Genomic DNA, 23287 nt, shown 5'->3' on the forward strand with positions numbered 1-23287 from the left:
CCTTAGGTTTGAAGAAGTTCCACCTGCCACACCCAGAACTCAGAATTTACCTCTGACAATGTCCTTGTGTGAGGAGTGGGGACACAGTCTATGGCGACAAGCAGGTGCCAACATTGTGATTAAGCCCATCTTAATCTCTGGCCTCTGGAGAACTGTTCTGATTGGTATTACGATCCGGACTGGCTCCTTTAAGTAATGAGAGCGAAATAAGAGTTATATGTCCTTCTAAGTTAGAAAGGGCAGATTGGATGAAGGTCAGCTTAGCAAAATGGAAGTAAGACAAGCTTTTTTCTTTAAAGGGATTTATTTTTGCCTGGGCTGGGTCTTCATTGCTGCTCTCAGGCTTTCTCTAGTTGCAGAGAGAGGAGGCTGCTCTCCAGTTGTAATGGGTGGGTTTCTCATTGAGGTGTCTTCTCTTGTTGGGGAGCACGGATGCTAGGGAGAGCAGGCTTCAGTATTTGTGGTGTGTGCAACCGGTAGTTGTTGCACACGTGCTTAGTTGCTCCGCGGGCACGTGGGATCTTCCCAGACCAAGGATCGAACCCACTTCCCCTGTATTGGCAGGTGGATTCTCAACCACTGGACCACCAGGGAAGCCCAAGACATGCTTTAAATAACATCTAGTCTTGCCTTCTGGTTCTTCCACTCCCTCGCTCTACCTGGAGGGCATCCCAACATCTTGGATATAAGGTCCATCATCTGTTACACCTTAGATAACAAGTCACCTTACATATAACTATTTAAGTGTCACAAGAAACACATGTAAAAATGTCTGATCCTTTAACTATTTCCCAGATATCCTGAAAAATGATATTACGGGTGTGATTTCAGATTAGACTCTGTGACCTAAGGTAGAACTTAATGCTTCTGTAATGCATTTTTGCTTCTGTACTTTGCTTGCTGCTCGTAAAACCAAAGTTACTCCATGTTAAGATAAGGTTGTTTTTAAGTAAAGATTCCTAAAATTGTTTTTGAAAAAATAAAATAGATGGCAAAATAAAAAAATAAATAAATAAAAATGGCAGATTCTGCTATTATTATCATTGGTGACGAAAATGATCAGTACTGTGTCTTCCTATGACTGACGAACACATTTTAGACTCTGAGAAAAACCTCCTCTTTGAACTTAGCCTGTCCATGGCAACACAGCATGGGAGAATCTAGGGTCTCTACCATGGATGTATATTCTTTTTCCTTTGGCTTGAAGTTTTAAGCTGCTTACAACATGTGGAATTCAAAGCTGCAGGCACGCGACTGTCAGGAAGATTAACAACAGGTATTTGAAAAGAAAACAGTAGGCAGTTAAGGAGCTGTTCTTGGAGTATGATTTATGAAGGTTCTCATGACAAGACCATGGTTTTGATGAGAAAACAGTGCACATTTCATGAAACTCAAGTACATGGGTGTTTTGATAAACAAGTTGCATTTCACCAGTAGATGCTATTCATATACCTAAAGCATCCTTGAGAATAAACAGTCAAAGGAAATACCAAAGTGACAGAGAGGCAACCCTGAGGTCTAACAGAATACAATTTTTGTGTCCCCCATTTTATATGTCATCTGGACCACAGGCGACACTTCATTTATGATTACAGGGGTATCAAAAAATCAGCCTCAAGCCATGCCTTGTAGAAAGTACCCAGTTCTTTTATTAAGTGTGGCTGTAAAATAACTGATATATTAAAGGTGAAAAAGCCTCATAAAACTGTATTTAATATATGAAGACACAAGAAAAAGAAAGCGTTTAGCATTATAGGTCACCATGATGATCATAAGGATTATTCAGTCCTTAAAAAGGCCTAGTCTCACAGAATTCCCTCTAGGATATACTTCGTATGACATTGAACTTGGTGCCATTAGGAGGAATTATACACACAAATATGTAACTTAAACAGTACTTGATCCTGCTGGTAATTGTTAACAACTCCACTGTTTTATTTTAAAATCTATTGGATTTGCGCCGCTTCACTTTGTTTTGCTTCTTCCTGAGAGCCTTATGGGTAATCAGCCAACTTGAACCAATTTGGGGATGGCATCTTGTGGCCAGAGGTTTCTCCATCATTGTTTCCCACCGTACAGCCCTCCATAGCCATCAGGAGCTCTCTTACTCGAGCCGAAGGCTTCAGTTGGCCTCTGGTTCTGCCATATTATTCACCCACTCCTTTCCACTCCAGAGAGGCAGTTACAACATAAACCAGGTGCTCCCACTGGAATAACTTGATTGAGAAGATTATATCTAAACAAGGATCAGCCATTAAGTTTCATCAAGCCACATTTTTGCTCTATTTCATAGAAACAGCAGGTGAGTTAGACTGGTTGCTTGCTAAAGAAAAACACATTAAGAAGGTTTAAACCTCAAGCAGGCATGGTAGAGAAGTGTCGTTGGTGATAAAAATCTAACCCATAGGACATTTCTACAGCTATCATCTAGATGATTGAGATGAACATTACTATTTTAGGTTTAACACAGAGGATTTCATGCCTCAAGGGGTGTTTTTGAATCCCCAAGCCAGTACCCAGCACCACTGAAAAATGTCTCTCCACGTTCTGTAGCTACATGGAATCTGATGAAAATATTTAGAGCATACGTCTTTGGCAATGGGTGCTTGGCTGCTGCAAATATATCAAAATGACTGTACTTGGGCAAAATGGGAGAAAGGAAGGAAAGTGACAGTTTAAAGAAGATTAAAAAACCAACCAACTTTTAGGAAGATTAAAAAAGAGAGAGTCAGGAGGATCATTTATAAAAGGAAGGATGTAAATTCTTTACAACCTGATTGGTTTTCCCTGGAATTTGCTTGGTTTAATGAAACTGTTATTCCTGAAGGACTGAAAGCCCTTTTTTAATGTGAATAAAGCAGTACTAGGGGTTGACATATTGTTAGTCTTTGGCCTCAGGAGACTCTCTCTGAAGACCTAATTAGGTTACAAACATGTGAAATGAGTTTAGTAATCCCGTGCGGGAGCTTTCTGGGTGGCTGATTTCTGAACATTGGATGCTTAACGCTTCCCAGAGTATCCTTTGTGAACTCTATAAATCACTGCTCTTCTGTCTTTCATACAACAACTAACTCATCATCAAAGACTCATATTCATCAGATGACCTTTCCTACAGTGAAAAAATTAAAGATGTCTTGGGTTTTCATTGACTTCCTTTATGAGAGTGTCCCTGACAGAGCTTGCATATTACCTAAGTTTCTTTTTTTTTAAATAATTTTTCTGCCAAATGGAATAGCGAGTTTGATTTATGATTTTTTCAAATCAATCATTCCAAGGAATTAAAAAGCACACTCTTCAGTTGAATGAAATGTGGCTTGAGCTTTGGGAGCTAAAGCTTTGCTGGCTAGCAGCCTTTAACAGTTAACTGAGGACAAAGTTTTATCAACTCCGGTAAGTCAGAGGAGGCAAGTAAGACCAAAAAGAGAATGACTTTTGGGGTCACAGGAGGGCAAACCACTCAAACTTTTTGAGCTTATAACTGCGCAATGGAAATAATAATATATACCTCATATTGTTTTTCTAAAGAATGTAATAACATAAGAGAAAGCATTTTATCAAAGAGAAAGTATTGTACAAATCGAGGATATTTTCACATATACAGAACCATACAAATTCCTCTATGGCCAGTACATGTGTTCCTAGTAGTTAAATAATTCATGGAAGTATTGACTCTGAGATAATAGATTTTATTACAATGGTGTCAGTTATAGGCAGAAAGAGAGCATTAATATTGGCCACTCCAGTTAAAATGCATGGTATTACCCACCAAAATACATTTCATTATTCACTAAGAATTGAATAGTACCCACTACTGGAAATCTAGTATGGTCTCATCACAGTCCAGTTGGTCAGATGATTCAGTATTAAAATTAAAAGAGGGACTTCCCTGGAGGTCCAGTGGTTAAGATTCCGAGTTTCCAGTGCAGCAGGCATGGGTTCAATTCTTGGTTGGGGAACTAAGATTCCGCTTCCCATACAACATGGCCTAAAATATAAGATATGTATATATGCATACATATGGGCTTCCCTGGTGGCTCAGACAGTAAAGAATCTTCATCAAATGCAGGAGACCTGGGTTCAATACCTGGGTTAGGAAGACCCTGAAGGAGGATATGGCAACCCATTCTATCCTAGAAAAGCCCAGGATGGCAGACTGCAGCCCATGGGGTCTCAAAGAGTCAGATACGACTGAAGCAACTTAGTGTACCCACACATGTGTATACACAAAGTCAATACCCTAACTAATATAAAAAGAAGTGATTAAAAAATACAACAATATTATAAAAAAGAGGCAGTTGTTACCTAATATGCACTGAGGTTTTTAATCTCTAATAGGTTGTGCTAATAAGAAAATTGATCAAAAATGTTTGCAGCACCAACTGTGTGCAAGACACTCCACTGAACCATGTAAATACAAGTAGAAGAAACAGCTCCTGTATTTGAAGGAGCTTAAAACTCCCATTGGATTGACATCTGTGCAGTGGCATTTCCTGATTAGGTGTGCTGTGGTTAGCCACTCAGTCATGTCCAACTCTGTGACCCTGTGGACCATCATCCACCAGGCCCCTCTGTCCATGGGGATTCTCCAGGCAAGAACACTGGAGTGGGTTGCCATGCCTTCCTCCAGGGGATTTTCCCAACCCAGGGATTGAGCCCAGGTCTCCCACACTGCAGGCAGATTCTTTACTATCTGAGCCACCTAGATGGTGTTTTTAAAAGTACTTGGGCTCAGTTTGTCAGGTAAGACTTCAAGGTAGAAATGGAATTTCAGCTGCCTCTGAAGGATGTGAAACAGGAATGAAAAGTGCATTCTAGTAAAGATGAATATAATAAAGACAAAAAGAGTAGAAACATACAAGATACATTTGGTAAAATACAAGAACAATCACTAGAATAAAGGAGTATAAGAGCATAGTAGGAGATAAGGTTGGAAAAAATAGTACTCTTCAAATAAAATAGTACTCTTTAATATTCTTTGAACTTGAAGCATTTAGGGACTCAGTCTAGGCAGGGACAAATCTCTGAATTTAAAAATGGACTATGGAAACCTGCAAGGAATTGGGCAGGACATTTTCAAATTAATAAAATTAAATAAAATGTTAAAATCTATTTCTTAAATTGCTTCATTGACCCCTAAATTTAGTTCTTCCCAAAAGCCACCACTTTGCAACCAGTAAATAAAGAATAAGAAAAGTACATAAAGATAATACTGGAATGGGGTAGCCATCCCCTTCTCCCAAGGATCTTCCAGATCCAGTGATTGAACCTGGGTCTCCTGCATTATAGGCAGATTCTTTACTGTCTGAGCCACCAGGGAAGCCCACAAATAAGCACAGTTTGAAATAAATCAAGTAGAAACAATTAGCATAATTAGAGTCAATTGTATGTATTTACATATACAGTTCTAAAGATTCCCTGTTACCAGAAAGAAGAAGTACAAATCAATTTTCCAAAGCTAAAGTTATTGTTTTAGGTAGATTGTTCCCTGGTCTCTAAAATTTGAGTAAGCTAGACAGCCTGGTTGGCAAAGTTTAACATACATGAGAATCACCAGGAAAGCCCAATGAGAATCCATCCTCAGGGATTCTGATTCAGTAGATCTAGGCTGGGTCTTAGAATGTGGATTTGAAACAAGTTTCCAGCAGATGCTGATGCTCTGGTACAGAGGCAACCCTTAGAGAACCAAAGGGTCTGAAACAAGCCATATTACCTAGACCTCACGGCTACCACAATTTTCCATGTAAGGGACACCAAGAAAGACCATTTCTCAAACTGAACTGCTCTTTGAATGACTTCCAGATATTCTTCTTTGGTGCTTGAGTCACAACTTTGGTTAAACTTTTTTATGTACGCAGATTGAAAAATACATTCTAAGGAGAACTTGGACTTGGCAAGCAGAAGTGGAAAGCCCTCTCTCCCAGGGCATCCCAGTAAATCCCACAATTTTCTAAACATAAAAATCTTACACCCAACTTGGCTGCTGTTAAAACATATTGCTTAGATTAAATTGTAGTTCAGGTGGCTGAGTGGTAAAGAATCCGCCTGCCAATGCAGGGGACACGAGAGACATATGTTCACTCTCTGGGCTGAGAAGATCCTCTGGAGAAGGAAATGGAAACCCTCTCCAGTATTATTGCCTGGAAAACCCCATGGACAGAGGAACCTGGTAGCTACAGTCCATGAAGTTTCAAAGAGTTGGGCATGACTGAACAACTGAACGGACACACACACACACACACACACACACACACACACACACACACAGCTACACTCTAGTTATCTGCCAGATAGTTCAGTCTTAAACTCACCCAATACTATTTTTAAAAAGCCGAAAGAAATTATATTTGTCAAGCATTGTCTGAACGATACCAGTCCACACATTCCTCTCCAGGTAATTTGTATGTTGGTGGCATAGCAGTATGTTGCTGTCAATTGTGGAATATATCCAGTTCAGTGCAGTTGCCCAGTCATGTCTGACTCTTTGCGACCCCATGGAATGCAGCATACCAGGCCTCCCTGTCCATCACCAACTCCTGGAGTTTACTCAAACTCATGCTCATTGAGTCAGTGATGCCATCCAACCATCTCATCCTCTGTCGTCCCCTTCTCTTCTCGCCTTCTTTCTTTCCCAGCATCAGGGTCTTTTTAAATGAGTCAGCTCTTAAAATCAGGTGGCCAAAGTATTGGAGTTCCAGCTTTAGCGTCAGTCCTTCCAATGAACACCCAGGATTGATCTCCTTTAAAATGGACTGGTTGGATCTCCTTGCAGTCCAAGGGACTCTCAAGAGTCTTCTCCAACACCACAGTTCAAAAGCATCAATTCTTCGGCGATCAGCTTTCTTCACAGTCCAACTCTCACATCCATACATGACCACGGGAAAAACCATAGCCTTGACTAGACGGACCTTTGTTGGCAAAGTAATGTCTCTGCTTTTTAATATACTATCTAAGTTGGTCATAACTTTCCTTCCAAGGAGTAAGCGTCTTTTAATTTCATGGCTGCAATCAGCATCTGCAGTGATTTTGGAACCCAAAAATATAAAGTCTGACACTGTTTCCACTGTTTTTCCATCTATTTCCCATGAAGTGATGGGACCAGATGTCATGATCTTTGTTTTCTGAATGTTGAGCTTCAAGCCAACATTTTCACTCTCTTCTTTCACTTTCATCGAGAGGCTTTTTAGTTCCTCTTCACATTCTGCCATAAGGGTGGTGTTATCTGCATATCTGAGGTTATTGATATTTCTCCTGGCAATCTTGATTCCAGCTTGTGATTCTTCCAGCCCAGCGTTCCTCATGATATACTCTGCATGGAAGTTAAATAAGCAGGGTGACAATATACAGCCTTGACGTACTCCTTTTCCTATTTGGAACCAGTCTGTTGTTCCATGTCCAGTTCTAACTGTTGCTTCCTGACCTGCATACAGGTTTCTCAAGAAGCAGGTCAGGTGGTCTGGGATTCCCATCTCTTTCAGAATTTTCCACAGTTTATTGTGATCGACACAGTCAAAGGCTTTGGCATAGTCAATGAAGCAGAAATAGATGTTTTTCTGGAACTCTCTTGCTTTCTCCATGATCCAGCGGATGTTGGCAATTTGATCTCTGGTTCCTCTGCCTTTTCTAAAACCAGCTTGAATATCTGGAAGTTCACGGTTCACATATTGCTGAAGCCTGGCTTGGAGAATTTTGAGCATGACTTTACTAGCGTGTGAGTTGAGTACAATTGTGCGGTAGTTTGAGCATTCTTTGGCATTGCCTTTCTTTGGGATTGGAATGAAGACTGACCTTTTCCAGTCCTGTGGCCACTGCTGAGTTTTCCAAATTTTCTGGCATATTGAATGCAGCACTTTCACAGAATCATCTTTCAGGATTTGAAATAAATAGCTCAACTGGAATTCCATCACTTCCACTAGATTTGTTCATAGTGATGCTTTCTAAGGCCCACTTGACTTGACATTCCAAGATGTCTGGCTCTAGATAAGTGATCAAGCCATCGTGATTATCTTGGTCGTGAAGATCTTTTTTGTACAGTTGTTCTGTGTATTCTTGCCACCTCTTCTTAATATCTTCTGCTTGTGTTAGGTCCACACCATTTCTGTCCTTTATCGAGCCCATCTTTGCATAGGTGATCTTAAATATGTCCCTCATTGGAATGACTTAGAATGCATGTTGAAAATGCATATTTCAAGGTTCTCTCTGAGAATTCTTGAGCAAGAATGTCTTGGGTAGGTAGGGTGTGAGTATCTGTACATTATGAGCTATTCAGTTGTTCCCAATGCCAGTTAAAGTATGAGGCCACTCCTTCCTGCCCCCCTTCCCAATTCTGGGCTCCTACACAGCTGCACAAGTGATATATTGTCCTACTTTGCGGGTATTTCAAGAAAGAACTAGCTAATCTATCATTGCATCTACTGTAACAATGCTGAGATGGAGTTCTGTGTTATATTAAATCACTTACAATGATTCCCAGAAAAAAAATCATTTTCACTATTAGTGATTGTTCTTTTGCTTTGTTTTTGCTTAACTGTCAATGGTATAAACCATAGTATAAGAGAAGCATTCTCCTTATGGAGGATTGTAAGTGTTAGTAATTCAGTCGTGTCCAACTCTTTGCCACCACATGGACTGTAGCCCACAAGGCTCCTCTGTCTTTGGGACTCTCTAGACAAGAATACTGGAGTGGGTTGCCATTCCCTTCTTGAGGGGATCTTCTAGATGCAGGGATCAAACCCAGGTCTCCTATATTGCAGGCCGATTCTTTACCATCTGAACCACCAAGGAAAGTGGCAGCATTTTTGTGTCCACCTTTAGTGAAGAGGATGCTGGTGGGTATTTCTATCTGAGCTTCCTTCCTGTCTCTACTTCATGTGTCCCTTGACTGATATTTTGTTCGTTGCTTTCCCTCTTTCATCTTCTACTTTCTGCCATGTCTTTTTATTTGATGTAGCTGTTCCATACCATCTTAGACATTTAGTAGAACAATGTGGTAAATAAACCTATATGAATGTGTGTATAGTGGAATTTGGCAAATGGCATATTTTTCTCTTGAGAAACAAACAAAGGAGATTCGGAGCCTTATCTGAAAAATGTTGTCTTTTTAGGAATGTATAAGAAATTCTCATCTGGTATTAATTCAGTAATATTTAGCCCAGCTTTTCTTGTAATTTACTTTTAAAACAATGTGTAAAAATGGTAGAGAATACTAGAAATTACCTGCTGAGATTCTGACCAGATAAGTGTGTGTGTGTGTGTGTGTGTGTGTGTCTGCTTTTGCCTACCCCTGGATGTGTGTGTTTAGGTGCTGTGATCCTCTCCCTATGTTCCGTAGCTTTACTTTGAAAATTGTGAAAACAGAGTTTTAACTCAGAAAAATCTATAGCTAGAAAAACAAGCTAAATGCTAAAAAATAATTTTTTCTGGAAATATGTGTTTACACATAACCATCACAGGATCTCTGAGTTGATCTCGCCTTTCTTACCACCCACTTTCTGAATACGTACATGCGATATTGTAAGAAAATCGTAGCTATCATGGCCAAGCTTCCAGCTGCCTTAAACAAAAGGAACTGATTTGAGAAATTGTGTTTCCAGGAATTAGTAAAGGGCCAGTACTGCAGGGAATGGGCTAAGTCCTAACTGAGCCTTGATGCTTGGAGCAGAAAAAAGACAAAATTCCAAGAGGGAGACCACTTTTTCTGCCAAATGTTTGAGTAAGGAAGATAAGTAGAGAAGAAGATGTAAGAACAAAGCTTTTGCAGGTGAAATAGAACCACCATGGCTCATATTCCTGGAGTGGTTTAGGGTGTGAAGACAGAATCAGTTAACAAGAGAAGTGAGTTTTAAAACCTGGAAATTCCTGGTGGTCCAATGGTTAGGACTCAGTGCTTAAAAAGTCATCATCCTGAGTTTAATCCCTGGTTGGGGAACTAAGCTCCTGTCAGTCACACGGCAAGGCCAAAAAAAAAAAAGAAAAATTTACTGTCCACTACTGTAATCTAAGGGAGATCGATCCTGGGTGTTCATTGGAAGGACTGATGCTAAAGCTGAAACTGCAATACTTTGGTCACCTCATGTGACGAGTTGACTCACTGGAAAAGACTCTGATGCTGGGAAAGGTTGGGGGTGGGAGGAGAAGGGGACGACCAAGAATGAGATGGCTGGATGGCATCACCGACTCTGTGGACATGAGTTTGAGTGAACTCCGGGAGTTGGTGATGGACAGGGAGGCCTGGCGTGCTGTGATTCAAGGGGTCGCGGAGAGTCGGACACGACTGAGTGACTGAACTGAACTGAACTGTAATCTCACATGGGAATAGTTTAAGATCAGTTCTGCTAAAGGCGCTTAGTTTGTAAGAAATAACAGTAAACAGTGGTCTCTGTTTCAAACTCAGTGATCTCATCCTGAAACACTCTTCCACACCAAGGCAAACGATTCGTAGAAGTCATTGTACCCCAGATCTATTTCTAATCTGAGGAACTTTCACATCTCTGTCATATTTTTGTCTGTAAAAGAGAGCAAAGTAGTCACGAGATTTAGATTTGACCTATGTGTAATCAATATATAAATAAAAATTAGAACAAAAAGAGTGAAATCTTTAAAGAAAAATCAAAGGATTAGCAACAATTAGGCAAAAAAGAAATGGTGTTGATATATATGATTAGAGTTTTTACTTAGTTTAGGCAGTTGGGTAATTGAAAGGGTTTGCTCAAGTTTTTGACTGTTAGTGAGGATTAAAATATCCTTTAAATTGAAATTAAATATTGATTTGGCTTAATAGTAATCGCTAAGTTCCCTACCTACTTCAATTTGACTTTATACAATTTATGATCACCATCTCTGTTTCAAATTTCCTTCTAATGAAACGAAAGCAACAATTTATGTCACACACCTTTAAGGTTCCTCCTAAACAGTGTGATCACATATATTTCAAGCCCAGGTACATGATTCTGTATGATTCATAAATAGAAATATTAAAATTTGGATACCCTGCTGTTAATATGCCAAGTCTGCATATTATTTACTTACATATTTATTATTTCTACTCCTCTCCCGTCAACACACACTAGAATGGATGCATCTTTCAGATGAGGGACTTTAAGCATCCTGTTCAACTGCTAAATCACCAGTGCCCAAAACAGTACCAGGGCATAAAAGATACTCCATAAATATTGCTTGAATAAATTAATAGGAAGCAGGCAGTTAGAGCATCTATAAATCAGATTGTACTGCTGTTGACAGTGATTGAAATCCAGGAGATAAAAAACAAGCAAAGGGTGTGTGTGTGTGTGTGTGTGTGTCTGTGTGTGTGTGTGTGTGTGATCAGAACAGCTGAGGAAGGAATAAAAGAAGACAAGTGCTAATCACACCGTATTACCCTATCAGGTTAAATTTATATGATCCTTCCCAAATTCTAGCCTCCCTGTTTCATGCATTCTCTTTCTTAAATTCTCTCATCCCATGGTTTATCTTCATGGTTATCTCCTTTTAGACACTAAATTACATTCTATCTCTTCTGCACAAAGACACAGCTCTAGCGAAAATGCCATCTCTCTTGCCTGGATCAGCTTTTCTCTCTTTACCAGATGATCACCATCAACATATTAATACACACACCAAACTTGCTAAAAACCTACTCTTGGCTCCTGTTCTCTGTCCATCTGCCAGCCAATTCCTCTGTTCTAATTTATAGCAAAACTGGTATTGAGTGGACTCTACAGTGGAAACAGTGTCAGACTTTATTTTTTTGGGCTCCAAAATCACTGTGGATGCTGATTGCAGCCTTGAAATTAAAAGACGCTTACTCCTTGGAAGGAAAGTTATGACCAACCTAGATAGCATATTAAAAAGCAGAGACATTACTTTGCCAACCAAGGTCCATCTAGTCAAGGCTATGTTTTTTCCAGTGGTCATATATGGATGTGAGAGTTGGACTGTGAAGAAAGCTGATCGCCAAAGAATTGATGCTTTTGAACTGTGGTGCTGGAGAAGACTCTTGAGAGTCCCTTGGACTGCAAGGAAATCCAACCAGGCCATTCTGAAGGAGATCAGTCCTGGGTGTTCATTGGAAGGACTGATGCTAAAGCTGAAACTCCAATACTTTGGCCACCTCATGAGACGAGTTGATTCACTGGAAAAGACTCTGATGCTGGGAGGGATCGGGGGTGAGAGGAGAAGGGGACGACAGAGAATGAGATGGCTGGATGGCATCACCGACTTGATGGACATGAGTTTGAGTGAACTCCGGGAGTTGGTGATAGACAGGGAGGCCTGGCGTGCTATGATTCAAGGGGTCGCAAAGAGTCGGACACAACTGAGCGACTAAACTGAACTGAACCTGAAATATTTGATTTCCACCATTTTCTCTTTTATTTAATCCAAACAGGTTTTCAGCCATTCACTGAAAGTACTCATGTCAAGGTCACCAGGTTGTTCAATTCAATGATCAGAATTCACTGGTGATCTAATTATACCGTCTAGAACATTTGACCCAAGTGATTATCCCCTCGTCCTTGAACATTTTCTTGTTGGCTTCCTGGACTACATTTTTCTTGTTTCCTCTCATCAGTTGCTCTTATCATCAGTTTGCTGGTTCCTTCTCACAGTTCTGGCCTTTGGCTTAATCCCTAAACTCCTTCTCTTCTCTACTTATAGCCCCTCCCTTGGCAACCCAATTCTGTCATGCATACTCTGATACTTCTCTAATTAATGTCTTGAGTCTAGACCTCTCTGCTAAGCTTCTGAACTCCAAATTCATGTATCCAAATCAACACCTCCAATAGGATATCTATTAAGTAAATTAACTTCAACATAAGCAAAAATTAAAAATGAACCCCTGGCCTTGCTCACTAGCTTTTAAGAGTCCCTGCCAACTACACCCCGCTTATGTCAATGAATTGTAATTCTTCCAGTGGCTTGGACCAAAAATCTTGCCATTGGCTTTACCTGCTATCTTTCTCGCAACCCCACATAAAATCTATCAGCGAATTCTCTTACTTTTATTTTCAAAATATGTCCCTAACCTGACCCTTCCATTTTACCACTTGACCTGCTACATCTCTGATCCAATCTACCACCATCGCTTACCTGAAATATATTGTGATGGCTTTCCACCTAGACTCTTTATGTCCATATTTATCTTCCTTACTATCTATTTTTATACAAAGGTGGAAAGATTATTTTAAGACTTTGAATCAACACTCATTGCTCTGGTCTAATCTTCTCAGTGATTTCTTTTGTTGCTCAGGGGAGGAAAAGGTATAGTGGTCAACTACCACTGTACTCTAGCTCTTCAGTTATTCCATGCTTTGTTCCTTGCTACTCAGCCCATCCATCATGCTGTTCCAGCCATCAGCCTCTCTATGTGCTTCAGACACACCAACTGTTCATCCACCTCATTACATCTATCTGGAACACTCTACATAGAGGTCTTTTTTCAGATGAGATGCTTCAGTGAGACCTTCCCTGACCACTATGTTAAAAATTGTCTTCATATCCTCACCTACCTCCTATTGTTCTTCCCTGCTTTATTTTTCTGCATTTACTTACCACTTTCTAATATACAATATAACTTCTATATAATCTTGTTATTGGTCTCCTCTCTCTAGAAATCAGGCAGGAAGGATGTTCTTTCTCTTTAGTCTAACTTCAGAGTCAATGTGATGCTTCAGTTCTGTTCAGTTCAGTCGCTCAGTCGTGTCCAATTCTTTGTGACCCCATGAATCACAGCACGCCAGGCCTCCCTGTCCATCACCAACTCCCGGAGTTCACTCAAACTCATGTCCATCGAGTCGGTGATGCCATCCAGCCATCTCATTCTATGTCGTCCCCTTCTCCTCCCACTCCCAATCCCTCCCAGCATCAGAGTCTTTTCTAGTGAGTCAACTCTTTGCATGAGGTGGCCGAAGTATTGGAGTTTCAGCTTTAGCATCAGTCCTTCCAATGAACACCCAGGATTGATCTCCTTTAGAATGGACTGGTTGGATCTCCTTGCAGTCCAAGGGACTCTCAAGAGTCTTCTCCAGCACCACAGTTCAAAAGCATCAATTCTTCAGCGATCAGCTTTCTTCACAGTCCAACTCTCACATCCATACATGACCACTGGAAAAACCATAGCCTTGACTAGATGGACCTTGGTTGGCAAAGTAATGTCTCTGCTTTTTAATATGCTATCTAGGTTGGTCATAACTTTCCTTCCAAGGAGTAAGCGTCTTTTAATTTCAAGGCTGCAATCAGCATCCGCAGTGATTTTGGAGCCCAAAAAAATAAAGTCTGACACTGTTTCCACTGTTTCCCCATCTATTTCCCATAAAATGATGGGACTGGATGCCATGATCTTAGTTTTCTGAAGGTTGAGCTTCAAGCCAACCTTTTCACTCTCCTCTTTCACTTTCATCAAGAGGCTTTTGAGTTCCTCTTCACTTTCTGCCATAAGGGTGGTGTCATTTGCATATCTGAGGTTATTGATATTTCTCCCGGCAATCTCAATTCCACTTGTGCTTCTTCCAGCTCAGCGTTCCTCATGAGGTACTCTGCATAGAAGTTAAATAAGCTTAGCACATAGTAAACAATCAATATTTGTTGAATGTATGAACAAATGAATTAATGAGTGAATAAGCAAATGAGTGAGTGAATAAAATATTATTTAGAAGTTTCAACTCAGGAGCCACAGTGTAAATGATGATTGATACAAAAGTGTATAGTTAGAGTCTATAAAGCAAACATCTCAAAGTAGATTCAAAGAATCAATAGGGAAACTCATGAACATCAAATGAGTAAAGGATGTTGGAAATATCAGGAATCCCACAAGAAGGATTTGGGGAGGGTGTGTGCTCTGTCTTCTTAATCCAAATGGAGAGGTGGAGGGAGGGAACTATGCTTCTGCTTTCACCTAAAGTCAAAAGAGGTTTGTCAATTTTATTCACCTTCTCAAAGAACCAGCTTTTGGCTTTGTTGATTTTTGCTATGGTCTCTTTTGTTTCTTTTGCATTTATCTCTGCCCTAATTTTTATGATTTCTTTCCTTCTACTGACCCTGGGGTTCTTCATTTCTTCCTTTTCTAGTTGCTTTAGATGTAGAGTTAGGTTATTTAGTTGACTTTTTTCTTGTTTCTTGAGGTATGCCTGTATTGTAAAATGAGTATACTACCCAAAGTAATTTATACATTCAATGCAATCCCTATCAAGCTACCAACAATATTTTTCACAGAACTAGAACAAATAATCTCACAATTTGTATGGAAATACAAAAAACCTCGAATAGCCAAAGCAATCTTGAGGAAGAAGAATGGAACTGGGGGAATTAACCTGCCGGACTTCAGGCTCTATTACAAAGCCACAGTCATCAAGACAGTATGGTACTGGCATAAAGACAGAAATATAGATCAATGGAACAAAATAGAAAGCCCAGAGATAAACCCACGCTCTTATGGACACCTTATCTTCGACAAAGGAGGCAAGAATATAAAATGGAGAAAAGACAGTCTCTTTAACAAGTGGTGCTGGGAAAACTGGTCAGCCACTTGTAAAAGAATGAAACTAGAACACTTCCTAACACCATACACCAAAATAAACTCAAAATGGATTAAAGATTTAAATGTAAGACCAGAAACTATAAAACTCCTAGAGGAGAACGTAGGCAAAACACTCTCCGACATAAATCACAGCAGGATCCTCCAAGACCCACCTCCCAGAATATTGGAAATAAAAGCAAAAATAAACAAATGGGACCTAATTAAAATCAAAAGCTTCTGCACAGCAAAGGAAACTCTAAGCAAGGTGAGAAGACAACCTTCAGAATGGGAGACAATAAATGCAAATGAAGCAACTGATAAAGGATTAATCTCCAAATTATACAAGCAGCTCCTGCAGCTTAATTCCAGAAAACTAAGTGACCCAATCAAAAAATGGGCCAAAGAACTAAACAGACATTTCTCCAAAGAAGACATAAAGATGGCTAATAAACACATGAAAAAATGCTCAACATCCCTCATCATCAGAGAAATGCAAATCAAAACCACAATGAGATACCATTTCACACCAGTCAGAATGGCTGCTATCCAAAAGTCTACATGCAATAAGTGCTGGAGAGGGTGTGGAGAGAAGGGAACCCTCTTACACTGTTGGTGGGAATGCAAACTAGTACAGCCACTATGGAGAACAGTGTGGAGATTCCTCAGAAAACTGGAAATAGAACTGCCATATGATCCAGCGATCGCACTCCTGGGCATACACACCGAGGAAACCAGAATTGAAAGAGACACATGTACTCCAATGTTCATTGCAGCACTGTTTATAATAGCCAGGACATGGAAGCAACCTAGATGTCCATCTGCAGATGAATGGATAAGAAAGCTTTGGTACATATACACAATGGAGTATTTCTCAGCCATCAGAAAGAATGCATTTGAATCAGTTTTAATGAGGTGGATGAAATTGGAGCCAATTATACAGAGTGAAGTAAGCCAGAAAGAAGAACATCAATACCGTATATTAACGCATATATATGGAATTTAGAAAAATGGTAACCTGAACCCTGTATAAGAGACTGCAAAAGAGACATAGGCATTTAGAACAGTCTTTGGGACTCTGTGGGAGAGGGTGAAGGTGGAATGATTGGAGAGAATGGAATTGTAGCATGTATATTATCATAAGTGACCAGTCCATGTTCGACGCATACATTTTCCTCTGTTCATTTCTTTGCATTTGTGCTTTTTTAATAAAATTCTTTTTAAAAATAAAAAAAAATAAAAAATAAAATAAATAAAATAGAAAAAAAAAAATAAAGTCAAAAGAGAAGAACTTCATCAGGATTGCTCATAGAAGTTGCTATACATCCGATACATCCTCCAAGTTTGACAGTAGGTTGAATGAGTGAGTGCAAGTTGTTCAGTTACGCCTAACTCTTTGCGATCCCACAGTCTGTAGCCTGCCAGGCTCCTCTGTCAATGGGATTCTCCAGGCAAGAATATTGGAGTGGGTTGCCATTCCCTTCCCCAGGGGATCTTCCTGACCCAGGGATTGAACCTGGATCTCCCACATTGCAGGGAACTAATGTTCACTAATCAATATAAAGCGAAAAGATTTTAGCTATTTATCTAAGGAATGGTCCTCTAAGAGCATCTGTGTAAAGGGAGTTATCAAAAAACAAACAGGATTGGGACATCCCTGGTGATCCAGTGGTTAAAACTCCACGCTTCTATCACAGAGGGCACAGGTTCGTTCCCTGGTAGGGGAACTAAGCTCCTTCATGCCAAGTGTAGCATCAAGTCTAAGGACAATGCGTTTACTGTTTCCCAAAGGAGCTTCCAAAACCCTACAGAAGCATCTAGCAGGGAGTCAAGGCTAAATACCTGACAGACCTCAAGACCTGAAGCTTCCAACCCTATCCCATTCACCTCTCTTCTTTCTCTGACTCTAGACCTGGCAGTGTTCTAAGCCACAGGGAGCAAGGTGAAGAAGAAGGAGAAACTCTGTACAGAGAACGAGAAGGGAAAGACACATAGACACACTCAAAGCAATGGCACAGCCCAGAGAAGAACGTAAGATCAAGTTCAGAATTTGATTTGCTTTTGAGACGGGGAGAAACAAATTTATCAGTCAAAGCTATTCGTGACTTTGTGACCATAAGAGGGACCAGAAAATTCACGGCTACTTGATCTATGTTCTTTCAGAGACTGAAGCTAGGGAAAAAGAAGACACAGTCATTTGATTTAAATATACAGTGGGAAATAAAAATAAATTTCTCTTAATGAGTAGACATGAATTAGACTTATTTCAACATTTATTACAGGAAGATGAAATGCAGGCAGATCATATACTTCAGTATGGGATTATCCTTGAAAATAGCAGATAGTCACCTTTTAACCTTGACCTCCTAACAACACTTGGACCCTCATAGCTCATTATCATGCTGGAAATGATGATTTTTTAAGAATACTAGAGGTCCTAGAGTTTAGAAATATTGTTATTCTTTAAAGTATTTATTTCTTTTCTCAAATCTTGTACTTTGCTATTTATTACTTTAAGACATGAGAACAGGGAATTAACTGTGTGTATGCACTTTTTGTGAAATAATTTAAAAAGTAATTAACTGATGGTATAAATAGTGAGGGGCTTCCTGGTGACTCAAGGGTAAAGAATCTGCCTGCCTATGCAGGAGATGCAGGTCAATCCCTGAGTCGGGAATATCCCCCTAGAGAAAGAAATGGCAACTCTTTTCAATATTCTTGCCTCGGAAATCCCAATGATGGAGAAACCTGGCAGGTCATAGTCCATGGGGTCACAAAGAGTCAGACACAACTGAGCACACACTGACAGCATAGATTTAGAATTCACAAGGTCATTCACGAGACTAATTCTATGTAGCAAAGACAGTCTTAAGAATAAAGTAGAGAGCTTACAGAAGTTTGTATCAATAATTTCATGTGTTGAAGAAGACTCTTGAGAGTCCCTTGTACTGCAAGGATATCCAACCAGTCCATTCTAAAGGAGATCAATCCTGGGTATTCATTGGAAGGACTGATTCTAAAGCTGAAACTGCAATACTTTGGCCACCTGATGCAACAAGTTGACTCACTGGAAAAGACTCTGATGCTGCGAAAGGTTGGGGGCGGGAGGAGAAGGGGACGACAGAGAATGAGATGGCTGGATGGCATCATCGACTCTGTGGACATGAGTTTGAGTGAACTCCGGGAGTTGGTGATGGACAGGGAGGCCTGGCGTGCTGTGATTCATGGGGTCGCGGAGAGTCGGACACGACTGAGTGGCTGAAATGAACTGAACTGAACTGATCTGAACATTAGCACCAGGATAAAGAAAGAGAGCACTGGAAAACAAATAGGAGTCCAGAAAAATGCTACACATATTTGGACATCTGACTTAGAATAAAAGTGGCACGGCACAGCAGTGAGAAAGGACAGTACTTACAGCAAGTGACGCTGTATCAATTGGTTATCTACATGGGAGAAAAACAAATCTTCATTCTTACCTAGTCCATACACAAAATGAAATCCAGGTGAATTTCAAGTCTAAATATGAAAGGTAAAGTAATACATTTACTAGAATATTTTAAAAAAATGATATCTTCATGTCCTTTATGTAGGCAAAAATTTCTTAAACAACACACAAAATATTAACTCTGGAGCAAACTACTGTTACATGAGGCTACGTTAAAATAAAGAAATTCTGCTTTACAGAATGCATCCCTGAGAGACTAAAAAGGTGAATCACATAGTGGGAAAAGACATTGGTAATATAAGACAGAGGACTTTGTCAAAATATATAAAGAACTCCTACAAATCAATGCAAGAACGATACATAACAAAATAGAAAAAGTGGCAAAAGTCTTGATCAAGCCCTACAGAAAATATCAAAATGACTAATTGCTGTTAAAAGATGCTGTCTCACTGATGATCAAGGAAATATAAATTAAAACCAAATGAAATTCCAGTTAAGTACTTAGCGGAAAAGTTTAAAAGCAAACTACCAGTAAAAATAATGGGCTGATACAAAACACTTGGAGCTTCATTACTAAGAGTATAATTTCCTGAATCACTTCAGAAATTGTTTCGAAACATTCCTAAAGTATAACAAATGTATTGAGTTAGAAATCAGGATTGTATTTTTCAGTGAGTTGAGGAGGTGGGTGGTGATGGCTAGGGAGCATAAAGGGCTTTCCTGAATACTGATAATGTGTTTAATCTCTTTGGCTTGGAAGTTACAGAAAGTGTTCATTTGTGTGAAATTGGGTCAAGCTATATATCTACAGCTTGGAAGACTTTTTGTGTTTATATATGAATCAGTTCAGTTCAGTTCAGTTATTCAGTCATGTACGACTCTTTGCGACCCCATGAACCGCAGCACGCCAGGCCTCCCTGTCTATCACCAACTCCTGGAGTTCACCCAAACTCATGTCCATCGAGTCAGTGATGCCATCCAACCATCTTATCCTCTGTTGTCCCCTTCTTCTCCTGCCCTCAATCTTTCCCAGCATCAGGGTCTTTTCAAATGAGTCAGCTCTTCGCATCAGGTGGCCAAAGTATTGGAATTTCAGCTTCAACATCAGTCCTTCCAATGAACAGCCAGGACTGATCTCCTTTAGGATGGACTGCTTACATCTCCTTGCAGTCCAAGGGACTCTCAAGAGTCTTCTCCAACACCACAGGTCAAAAGCATCAATTCTTTGGCTCTCAGCTTTCTTTAGAGTCCAACTCTCACATCCATACATGACCGCTGGAAAAACCATAGCCTTGACTAGATGGAGCTTTGTTGGCAAAGTAATGTCTCTGCTTTTTAATATGCTGTCTAGGTTGGTCATAACTTTACTTCCAAGGAGTAAGCATCTTTTAATTTCATGGCTGCAATCAGCATCTGCATGATTTTGGAGCCCAGAAAAATAAAGTCAGCCACTGTTTTTCCACTGTTTCCCCATCTATTTCCCATGAAGTGATGGGACCAGATGCCATGATCTTAGTTTTCTGAAAGTTGAGCTTTAAGCCAACTTTTTCACTCTCCTCTTTCACTTTCATCAAGAGGCTCTTTAGTTCTTCTTCATTTTCTGCCATAAGGGTAGTGTCATCTGCATATCTGAGGTTATTGATATTTCTCCCAGCAATCTTGATTCCAGCTTGTGCTTCCTCCAGCCCAGGTTTTCTCATGATGTATTCTGCGTATAAATTAAACAATCAGGGTGACAATATATAGCCTTGACGTATTCCTTTTCCTATTTGGAATCAGTCCGTTGTTCCACGTCCAGTTCTAACTGTTGCTTCCTGACCTGCAGACAGGTTTCTCAAGAGGCAGGTCAGGTGGTCTGGGATTCCCATCTCTTTCAGAATGTTCCACAGTTTATTGTGATCCACACAGTCAAAGGCTTTGGCATAGTCAATAAAGCAGAAATAGATGTTTTACTGGAACTCTCTTGCTTTTTCAATGATCCAGTAGATGTTGGCAATTTGATCTCTGGTTCCTCTGCCTTTTCTAAATGCAGCTTGAACATCTGGAAGTTCATGGTTCACGTATTTCTGAAGCCTGGCTTGGAGAATTTTGAGCATGACTTTACTAGCGTGTGAGATGAGTGCAATTGTGCGGTAGTTTGAACATTCTTTGGCATTGCCTTTCTTTGGGATTGAAATGAAAACTGACCTTTTCCAGTCCTGTGACCACTGCTGACTTTTCCAAATTTGCTGGCATAATGAGTGAAGCACTTTCACAGAATCGTCTTTCAGGATTTGAAATAGCTCAACTGGAATTCCATCATCTCCACTGGCTTTGTTCATAGTGATGCTTCCTAAGGCCCACTTGACTTCACATTCCAGGATGTCTGGCAAAATTATTTAATTTAGAATGTTTATCTTATCACAAAGCAGAAACCAAAATAGTAAATGTAATAGACAAGAGACCAGAAAGTATATGTGTTGCCATACTAAAAACTTCAATTTGGCTGGCCTACCTCTTTATATTCTTTTTTTACTTTTGTTGTGTTTCAATCAGAAGAAAAATCCACCAAGCTTTGCTTCCATGTTTAATGTTCCATCAGTTTGTCATCCTACAGAGACGGTCATAAAAATATGACTTGACCTGATATTATCTACAACTATCTGGGACACATTTTTTCCAGTACTTGAATTTAAGCTTATGGTAAATAAGCTTAAACATTTTTATTTCTAAACTTATTTTGCCTTGATTTATTTATTATTTTATTTTTTATAAACAGATAAATTTATTTCTGTATACAGTTGTAAATACAGGTATTTGTATTTAAAAAAAAAACTTTACAGAAAGAAAGTAAACTATAATCCTCACTTTGAAACTCAGTCACCTGGATATTTGGCTTCATGGTAGGGATGGAACGGGATGGGATCCAGGCAACTTTCAAGGTCTCAGAATTATATAAATGTGGGCAGAATAATGTAGCTCTGCTTTGCTTATTTTTACCTAGTGACATTCTGCTAGAGTCAAGGCACTCTTCTATTACTTGTTTTCTCACTTAACAATATGGCTTAATGACTTGTCAGTACAGAACTCTACCTCATTCTTGCCAACTATTGCACCAAACTCCATAGACCCACTGGTTCAGGGTTTGTGCCTTTTAAGCTTCAGTAGAAGGCAGTGGCACCCCACTCCAGTACTCTTGCTTGGAAAATCCCATGGACGGCGGAGCCTGGTAGGCTGCAGTCCATGGGGTCGCTAAGAGTCGGACACGACTGAGCGACTTCACTTTTCCCTTTCATGCATTGGAGAAGGAAATGGCAACCCACTCCAGTGTTCTTGCCTGGAGAATCCCAGGGACGGGGGAGCCTGGTAGGAGGCCGTCTATGGGGTCACACAGAGTCAGACACGACTGAAGTGACTTAGCAGTAGCAGATAACACCAAACTAGTAATCCCCTTGTCAGTTTTCCAGCTAAGAATATGAGAATCTCTAAGAAGGCTCTTCATGATCTCTACATCCTGATATTCACACACTTCTGTAACTCTCTCCCCTTGACTAGGGGCTGGATGTATTGACTCACTTTTAACAAATAGAATATTTCAGTGATACATTCATGTGTGCTAAGTTGATTCAGTTATGTCTGACTCTTTGCGACCTGGGGACTCTAGCCTGCCAGGCTCCTCTGTCCGTGGAATTTCCCATACTGGAGTGGGTTTTCATGCTCTCCTCCAGGGGATCTTCCTGACCCAGGGATCAAACCTGTGTCTCTTACATCTTCTGCACTGGCAGGCAGATTCCTACTGCTAGGGCCACCTGGGAAACCCATTTCAGTGATGGGATGTTATAAACAGACTGTGGCTTCCATCTCTTTTGTCTGTCTCTTTCCTTCTTGTGCTGGGGCAGCCAAGATGCCATATTACCCCTTGGAGAAACCCATGTGCCCTGGCAAGGAACTGAGACCCTCAGTCTAGTCATTCACAGTGAACTGAAGGATCTAAATGTGTGAGTGAGCTTAGAAGTGGACCCTTCAGTTCACTTGTTGAGTTTTGAGATTAACTGCAGCCCCAGCCAAGAGTTTGTAATCTCCTGAGAGTCCTCGAGCCAGAAACAATAGATCAAGCACCTCCCAGATCCCTAATCACAGAAACTATGAAGTAATAAGTGTTTATTGTTAAGAATTACTGCTTTAGCATGATTTGTAACATAGCAAGCTTTCATTATAAAACCTTGCTGAGCCTTAATTTTCATTCATCTAGTTTTCTGCTAATTTAGTGTGAATACTAGTGATATTGATGTCTATATTTGTGTGTACAAGTATGTGTGTGTGTGAATTGCTTCTTCAAGTCCTTTTGTTCATTT

Source organism: Moschus berezovskii, chromosome 26 (genome assembly GCF_049115385.1).
Source record: "Moschus berezovskii isolate FMDL1 chromosome 26, NW_MosBer_1.0, whole genome shotgun sequence".
Lineage (NCBI taxonomy): Eukaryota > Metazoa > Chordata > Mammalia > Artiodactyla > Moschidae > Moschus > Moschus berezovskii.